The following is a 9,372-nucleotide window of genomic DNA, read 5'->3' on the forward strand; positions in this document are numbered from 1 at the left end:
GCGATTTGATGAAATGTGATAAATTTTTAACTGTTAGACTAGGAGAGGCTTCAGATGCTGGATTCAAGATGTTCTTTTGCTCTAGGGACCTTTGCTACTTGGTGAAATGAGTCAGGCAAATAACAGACCTGTTTCAACATTGCACGTTTGCCAAAATGAGCACACTATTAAACCAATGCTCCATTTTCGGTTGGTTTTCTCAGTTACAAGACCTTGAGGCAAAACCTGTCAACATTAAGAGACGGAGGCAATTCTGTTTCCTATTGACTACATCTTTGGCTTCATCCAGGTAAATAAGATAGCAACCCAACCTGTTTTCCAAGGCCACAGTGCTATTTGCAAGTTTCTACTAATTCTCTTGAAGAAAGTATTTACCTGTCGTTCAAAAGCACGCACTAATGATTTAACCAAGGAAGGGAAATTGTCAGTTTGTTAGTATTTTAGAGAAATTTCAAAACTCAACCGCAAAATAGACAGAATGTTTGGGTGAGAAGAGGTGAAAAATGTGAGTTAGTTTTGAGGGGTGAGTAAAAAAAAAGACACCTGGTATCTGAACAAAGCTGCAGCTGTTTTGGCTTTTCTCTTTGAAAACCCCACAGAGTGTCTTTGAAAAGGGTTAAACTGGGTCAACATGCGCACTCGTGCACATACCCCCTCACATACCAATAGGAAGGCATTTATACATGTGGCTCACACAGGTCCAAACACAACTTGTCAAATGAGAAGCTGTGTTTCCTTAGGTTGAAATGAAAAAGGTTTAATGTTTCTGTATCAGTGCATGTTTATGTGGAGATGCTCAAGTGACATTAAGTGTATTAATATAAAACTGTAATCCTGCTATATGGCAGTCTAGTCAATAGTCAATAGTCTACGGGCTATTAATTATTGCATGGTTGCTTTCTCTGACAGGGTTATAAGGTTAAGCCCAACAAATATACATCTATTTTTTTCACCTTATGACGCTTAAGAGATCCCAGGGTGTTTCCAGTTGTGACTAATCTGAATAGTTTAGCAACCAGGTGAAGGCATGCAAGAACCCTGAAGGTGATTACAGTATATGATTGGAATGCATGGGAGTTGAATTTCGGTGGTACTGTATATGTAGTAATATTGTATTTTCAGGAAAACCTCAATTACCACATTACAAACATAATAATTTAGACCTCACACCCACACATCACTAACAAACAATCCAAACACAGTTTTGCCTGTTGCTATTGTAATAACTGCCTAAAAGTTAATGCACAACAGCAAGGTTGCAAACACTCTAATACTCTTTTGGAGTAGATGCACCTGAAGAAGCTCCTACTCTTTCTGACACTTTGGTTTCAGTGCGTTATCCCAATAATGCCTTGCCATTATGCTCTTTTCAGTCTTTCTTAGATACATTGGATTGAGGAGTAGCTTGTATGATACTCAGATTTTCATCAGGTGCTTGTTAGTTGCTGCCACCACTACTCTGGAGGAGTTATGTGAGAAAGGTGCGTGGGAAGGGTGCTCTGTGAGGTGGAAGATCGGCGGGGGATCAGCGGCTCAGAGGAGGAGCTTTGTGAAAATAAGCAATGCTTCATGAGAGCAAGCGTTTAGGCATCCCCAAATGGCTGCCACCAGAGATTCAAGAATTCTTCAGACATGAGCTTTACAACATTATGACATGATGTAAAGCTCAATAAGGTCATTTATACACAATGTTACTGATTTCCAAATGTTTTAAATGTAGACTAAAACGTAGAGTCAATAAGAAGCTAGCTAAGGGGTCATATGGCTCCCCAATATCACCACACTGTTGTCCTAATTTACTTTCTCTTAGTGCTTGGAATTGGCTTCCTGGCAATGCAACAAGCCAACAGAGGCACAGTGAGGGGCTACTTCATGGATGGTTGATCCATGAACTGGGGTGCTTTGGAAGCATCTCTCCTTGTCAGCAGCAGAGGAAGTGAGCATTTCATTGGATTTGCTGGTTTTAGTGTATCTGCGTGGGAATTCAACACTACCATTGCCTCAGTTGCTGTGTATATTCAGTGTTGGAGTTTACACCATGACAGAGTACCTGTCCAAACAATAGGGAGGACGGTGCCTGAAGGTGTGTTTACTGCTTTATCTCTCATGCTTTACATCTACACTAAGCTGTCTGTGAACCTCTATTCAGGAGCCTTTTTCATTCAGGAATCCTTAGGGTGGAACCTTTATCTTTCCATCATCCCCCCTCATCACAATGACAGCTGTGCCGAAAGTCACTGGAGATCTGGTTGCTGTCATCTACTCAGTCGCAGTCCAAGTCTTCATGATAATCTCTGAAGTCATCTATCTTATAATGATCATCTTTATCCAAATTGAAGGCCTTGGCAGGACAAGATTCAAAGACATGGAGGTCAATCTAAACATCAGTTCCTTTTTTTCCGTCTTCACCAAATCTGACATTTTCTGTATCCTGCAAGCAGTATCTCAGATGCTCAACAAGACACTGAAAGTCCTGCAAGGTCCAAAATATCCTGACCACCCTTGGCCTGATGTCTTGCTGAGTCAGACCCCTGCCTCAATCTAGTAGTGGTGTGCAGATTAGGTGATTGTACAGCGAGTTGTGGCTGCAAAGAACATCGCTGATGCCAAAGACTCTAACATCAGGGTTTTCTCAAAATTCTTCCGATTTTCATATTAGGGATGATTTTCAGGGTCTCCTTTGTTGACGAGCTGGCATGTATTAGTCCAAAACACTGTATGGTGGTGTGCTGTTCTGGGGGTGGCTGCAGCAATGTGACATACCCTGAGCTCATCATGTCGGTGATGTCTATCAGTTTCCATGACTTCATGATGGCGGTCCTTGGTGCTGCTTTCATCTTCAACTCCACAAGCACCATATTAACTGTGTAAGGATGCTTTGTCCAAGGAATTAGTGATAAATGTCAGGATTTTTGTTGTCTTTATAGAGACCATCTGCTTGAGTGCTGGTTATCATTAAAACAGAAGTAGCACTGATACCATATCAGAGAGGTATGAGATTTCTTGATCGTTCTCCTTCCCCCCGATGGCAGTACTATTCCTGCTTGGTATTCTGTGGTAGTGCTGTAACATGACTGGTGCTTTTTGGGGTTGGAGTGGTTGGTTTATTCTTGGACCTGGGTGAATAATTTTAGGCTTTGTTCACAGAGAACTGCATTGTGACCAGCCTGATGAGTGACCATCCTTCATCAAAGATGTCCAGTTCATGTATGTGGCAGCTTTCTTGTTTTGGTTATCAGCTTTAGTGATTGTCATTGAGAGTCTCCATTCCTTCATTGGAACAAGAACAAATCGGAACAACCACTCTGTGGGAGTTAACTTAGAGAAGGAAGCTAAAAAGACAAAGAACATATCAAGAAGGCGAAGAAATTCTTAACAATTTTAGGCTCTGGATCAGATAACGGTAGTGTTTGTAAAGAAACTTTCAATAACCCCCAAAACAAGCTCAGCAGCAAGATTAAAACATAGTTAAAAAGGGCAATATTATCCCAACCCACTCAGAACTCCAGAATGGCAGCTATAATCTGACATTTGATCCGAGACAGGAGAGTGACGGAAAAAAGAGACAAGTGAAGGATGTAGAGAACAAAGAGGAGTGCTGATTTTGGGAAGGAGGAGAATAAATGGTAAATGCGTGAATGTTTTTGAGGATATTCATGGCCCCCCGGAAGAATCTTCCCAGAAGAGAGTATTTAGTATGCTGTGCTTCAGAAGCTTTTAAATCTGCACTAAAAGAGCTCTTAATTGCATTTTGTGGCCACACAGATCTGTTTAATTGGTCAAGCAAGGCTGAACCTCCAACACTGGAAGGGCCGGTAAGTATGGGTAAAAAGAAAGAAGTAAATATTTTACGCTTGACAAAGAGTGCTTAAAGTAATAAAACTTAGTACAGCATGTCACTTGTACATTATGCGGCAGTAGAATTAAATGTAAAAGTGTGCTAACGTTTTAAGAGCTTAATTGCCAGTAACAAAAGCATAGTAAAGGTAAAATTGCCATGAGTCACATGACAAGCATTCAACAAGATCAAACCTTTGAGACTTGAACTGACTTTAATCACTTGCACAAACATAAAACTATTGTTTGATCCAAGACTTTTATGAGCTTTTAGGCATATAATCTGAGCTATTCTCAGGTACACCCGAATAAATCAGACTGAACTAGCAAATTAATCCTTGGGGGGAAAAAAAAAAAAAAAGCATGACATGAAATACAGATAAATTTACAAGCTTGCTCTGGAGTTACCATGGGCTTACAAGGAAATATTTTACACTAGCACAAATAAATACAAGCAACACACACACACACACACACACACACGCACACACTACCACTATTGTTTCCAAGAATCTTTGAGCCTTTATCAAAACACTGAGTTCACTGGTAGAGGCCTGGACAGTACTAATGATTCAGATCAATGGACATTTTGATGAACTCGCTGGTTACATGCAGATGCTATTTAAAATAAAAGTTAAATAAATGAAGTTAAATAAAACTTTTATTTTTTTTCTCTGCTGAAAAATTGGGATGTTTATATTACTTTTTTACTGTCAGTTTAGACTATCTCTGTGTTGTTCTTGGGGTAGTAAGCATAATATACTTTGCAGTGTTTTAAAAGGAAATTCATAACAATGGCTTTTGCAAGTTTGAGGCTGGTAAAATCTTGTAACTTTTCTGCAGTTTTGCTCCTTTTTGCACATATTTCCTATATGTAAGTTGCGGCAATTTCTCCTCCACATAAAGATTAAAAAGAGCTGCTCATATTACACAACTCTTTAAAAAGTTATTTGCCTTTATGAGGATTTGTGGTTTTGCTTAGTTTTTCAGGATGCCCACACAGTTTTAAAAGGTGAAGTATTATGAATTTTCCAGGCACAAGGTGCTATTTCATCACACAGTAACTATGTTACCTTCAGTTTTAGTAAAAATGCTGTATATATCAAAAGCGTAAAAGAACACTATATCTTGAAATCGGGCCTCTGTCTCTTTAAGAATATATTGCTTTTTCTGATCCTCAGCACGTCATCGCAATAATATTTCTCCATATTCCAATTTACTTTGTAACATTCTTTGCAGCATTTCACTGATAAGTAGTTCCGATGATGACCTCAGAAGTTCCACCAGGTATTTCCTAATTGCTGCTGCTGCTAGTTTGGAGGAGTTTGGAGTGTTGAAGTAGTGAGAGGGAACTCTAACAGTCTTTGCTCATGTTGCCTAAACCTCCTTTTTATCACATTTGAAAAAACTTTGGCACTTCTTATAACCACAATAACATAATTCCTGCATACATTACCTGAAACGTCTACAAGACATTTCCAGGCTACACAATAAAAGACTAATAATGTGGTGCCAAAATCAATATAATATTGACGAATGAAAAATAAATATTAAAATGAGCTAAGTGATAAGTCAGTAATGTCCTTACAAAGCATTTGGCGATGAATGTGACTTTTTTGAATCACATGGAGAAAGAAAAACAAAATAAATCACCACAATGGAATGAAGTTACTAATTAGTCCTGAATGACTGGAAATGATGAGAAGTCCAGACTCACTTTGACCCATTGCCGTTTTAGGTATGTCTTCCCAAAAGTCACAAGAACAGTCTGAAGCTGCAGCTTCAAAGAGCTATTGTTGCTCGAGCATGTGCATATGCGTGGATGTATGCGTGTCTGCTCCGCTGTTCCTGGGTGGTTGGAGCTTGGCAAGACACACCCAGCCTCCGTGCCAGATACTTCTGTAATCAACACAGGTCAATGAAGCGAGATAGCTGCACCCTAAGCCTTCCTAACTGGGAAAAGATGTTGTGGCTTCACTCTTCTTTCTGTTCAGAGCTGCAACATTTCTTTCAAAGTTTGGGACTGTTCCATAATCATTCCATGATGGAGTCGAAAGTGATTTCAAATATCCTGGGTCCGCACAGCGAAGTTGGAACCGCTTACAGTGTTACACAATTTGTTCAAGTAAATTTCATCTTGCATTTAATGGCCAATTTTATTTCCATAATCAAATTTGTTGTGCTTTTAAATATCTTTGGACATTAATAGTCTTCAGTATTTTTTAAAACTCTTTCTTTGAAACCAGTTTTTCTGCAAGTTCCCTAAGGTTATAGTACTTCTATTCGGACGGCCTACCTGAATCTGCAGGCAAATTGCAAGGTAAACCTACTACAAATTGGAAGTCCCTTGTGGAGCAAAGAAGGGCATATCCAAGTCAAACAGTCATGCACACTCTGGCTTTTGGTCAGTTTGGATGTACTAGATAAAGTATCATATATGTTTTTGAACTGCAGGAGAACGTAAGAGTATACCCAGAAAACATGCAAACTCTACTCATAAATTTTCCAGCTGAAATTTGAACAAGAGACCATCTTGCTGTGATGCAAAACCATTAAAACAGCATGGAGTCCAAGTAACCAGTCATGCAATAATGTAGCATGTACATTTATCTCCAACAGAATCACATATTTTTTAGATATGTAAAACATACTCTGAAATTGACCAAACCACATCTCAAATATCACTGAAATGACCCAACTGTCATGATTTGGGGTGTTGAATGTGGATCCAAAAACAGAGGTGAGGCAGCAACTGAATTTGATGATTTAATGAAAATAATAGGCATGTACAAAAGTCCAGGCAGCACAGGTGAGCAAACACTAGGAGCTCAATCACTGGTTGCACTGGTACAGAACTAAATCAGCGACACAAACGAATGGCAGCGACCACAAGGATCCGACGGGGAAACACCGACACAGGTGGGATTAAGAGGTAATCAGGAAACACAAGATGCAGCTGGGAGCAATCAGGGCAGACAACACAGGAACTAAATTGACACACAGGAAAACCAAATCCATCCATCCATCCATCCATCCATCCATTTTCTTGCACCCTTTTTCCCTCAGTGGGGTCGGGAGGGGTGCTGGTGCCCATCTCCAGCCAACGTTTCGGGCAAGAGGCGGGGTACACCCTGGACAGGTCGCCAGTCTGTCGYAGGGCAACACAGAGACACACAGGACACACAACCATGCACACACACACTCATACCTAGGGGCAATTTGGAAAGGCCAATTAACCTGACAGTCATGTTTTTGGACTGTGGGAGGAAACCGGAGTAACCGGAGAAAACCCACGCACGCACCTTCTTGCTGCAAGGCAACAGCTCTACCAACTGCGCCACTGTGCAGCCCGGAAAACCAAATCCTCACACCTTATTCCAAAACCTTAGAATTATGCAGATACTTGGTTTGTAACTATTCAAAGTGAATGCTTGGACCTGGAACATTATATATTTTCTTATAAATTATGCTACTTTTTTTGGCCACTTGGGGCAACCTATACAAAAAACCCTACTTTTTTTAACTTTACAAAATGTTATGTCATTCTCTCACAAACATATCTGGAATATTGTCTTGATTCTTTCATACATTGAGAAATCCTTTAATCTCCCATGGTAACCATTCAGCTGTGCACAAAGCCTGAGTGGACCGAGCGCCACTTTCAAGGCACAGTCTTCTTCAGAGCAGTCTTCCTCAGAGCTGTAGTTCCCAATTTGCTGAGCTTGGGAACTACAAGCTCAGGTAGTTCCCCCCGCCCCTCCACACACACACGCACACACGTGCACACAGCTCCTTCAGACTAGCCAGAACCAATTAGCAAACATTTGGAGAAATTACGCATCTGCTGAGCTCATTATATGAAATACTTCTCAGTGCAACACTGGCAAAACAATTATTAAAGGATTAATAGAGAAGTGATGTGATAAGTTCCTAAAGGAGTTTCAGGAAGAGCAGGAGTTTTTAAATAGACAAAGGTGCAATTTCAAGGGGTTAAAATACAAAGTCAAATTTCCCTTAAATCATATGATGTATATAGCATTTGCATAACAACTGGAGGTAACATAGTTTCTTAGTTGTGCTTTAAAATTGCACTATGTGCCTGGAAAATAAATAACACTGCCCCAATAAACTTTTAAATGGTTTCATCAACAAATGAAATTTTCCAAGTTCAAAGTTTCCACTAGGATAACTGGAACAGATGTATGCAAACAAGATTTACAAATAATACTTGTTTTTGGGTTCTGAGCTCATCTAAGGAAGCAGATGGACATTTAAAAATAAATCCAATGTTTGAGAAATCAAAATATGAAATACATTTTTTTACTTTTTCTTTTTTTTTTATAGAAAATTAAACACAAATTATACTGTGTAGAAAACTGCACAATAGGGCTTGTCTAGACTTACCCTTCACACAAGTCCCATCAGTACATTTTGGGTGTTTGATTAATTCTGCCCATCTGTGGGGTAGAACAAACTCATGTCAGTCCATGAAGAATGTAGCTGTTTCATGTACCTAAGTGATGACATCAAATCCCAGTTTGGGGTGTACCCATATGGAGTCAATCTAAGCTTTATCCAAAGAGTGACAAATTTAAAAGAAATATTGTTGTTTAAAGCGTTTGGAAAAGGACAGCTTGACAGATACCCAATCACTGCTGGGTCTGTTTACTCTGTCCAAAATACACAGAACTAGGTTTGAACCCATGTCAAATCAAAGTTTAATCAGCTATTATTTTATTAGTTTAGTTATGTGATTTGTTAATTGCTTATAAAACAATCTTCTATCACCTTAATATGTTAGAAAATTGAGACCGGAGCATTTGTCATTCCTGGAGAACGCTACTGGATGAACGCCTAGTTCCTTTCAAAGGTGGACATCCATTCAAGCAGGACAGAAATTTGTTCCACGTGTTTAGATAAAGTCAAGATAGTAATCGGTTTCTAATTAGGAGTGAAAAATTACTCATAGTTGTTTAGCTAGTAAAGCATGTCAAACAACAGCAGGAGAAACTAAACGTGGCTGAATAAATAGGGTTGTATAAGTTAGAATGAGTGGTTCAGTTTGTTACACTAAAAGAGAAAACGGAACCAAAGTATACTCATATTTAAGTATAATGTATATATGTTCTAATTGTAAACATTGTAAAAAAACAAAACAGTAAAATTAGCAATGTTGAAGGAATAACACACATAAAAAAACAGTACAAGATAAATGAATGAATTGCATTTTGTCATGCTACTTTGTTTTACTTACATCTTATGGTCTTAACGTGCAGCAAAGGGCCTTCATAACAAACCCATCATGGTGTGCAGTACAATAAGCTCCCTTTGCAGATGTTATTCTTTGGTAACAGCTGCTTATTTTAGTAATTGTTGTAGCAACAGGTTTTTGTTTCGTGTTGTCATTTGACCCAGGTCTGGTTAACATCCTGAATGGGAAACAGAACGAACGTAAGAAAGAAATACAGGCGGAGAATGATGTTGGAAAGGTACAGACAAGGAGAGAAACATGTATGGAAAGTGTGACATGTCACT

General features: G+C 39.2%; 1 pseudogene; it reads left to right on the plus strand.

The window, feature by feature from the left end:
- The first annotated feature begins 1,761 nt into the window (after window positions 1-1,761).
- LOC103467930 (sodium/myo-inositol cotransporter-like) lies at window positions 1,762-2,959 on the plus strand (annotated as a pseudogene).
- Window positions 2,960-9,372: the final 6,413 nt, after the last annotated feature.

Source organism: Poecilia reticulata, linkage group LG7 (genome assembly GCF_000633615.1).
Source record: "Poecilia reticulata strain Guanapo linkage group LG7, Guppy_female_1.0+MT, whole genome shotgun sequence".
Classification (NCBI taxonomy): domain Eukaryota; kingdom Metazoa; phylum Chordata; class Actinopteri; order Cyprinodontiformes; family Poeciliidae; genus Poecilia; species Poecilia reticulata.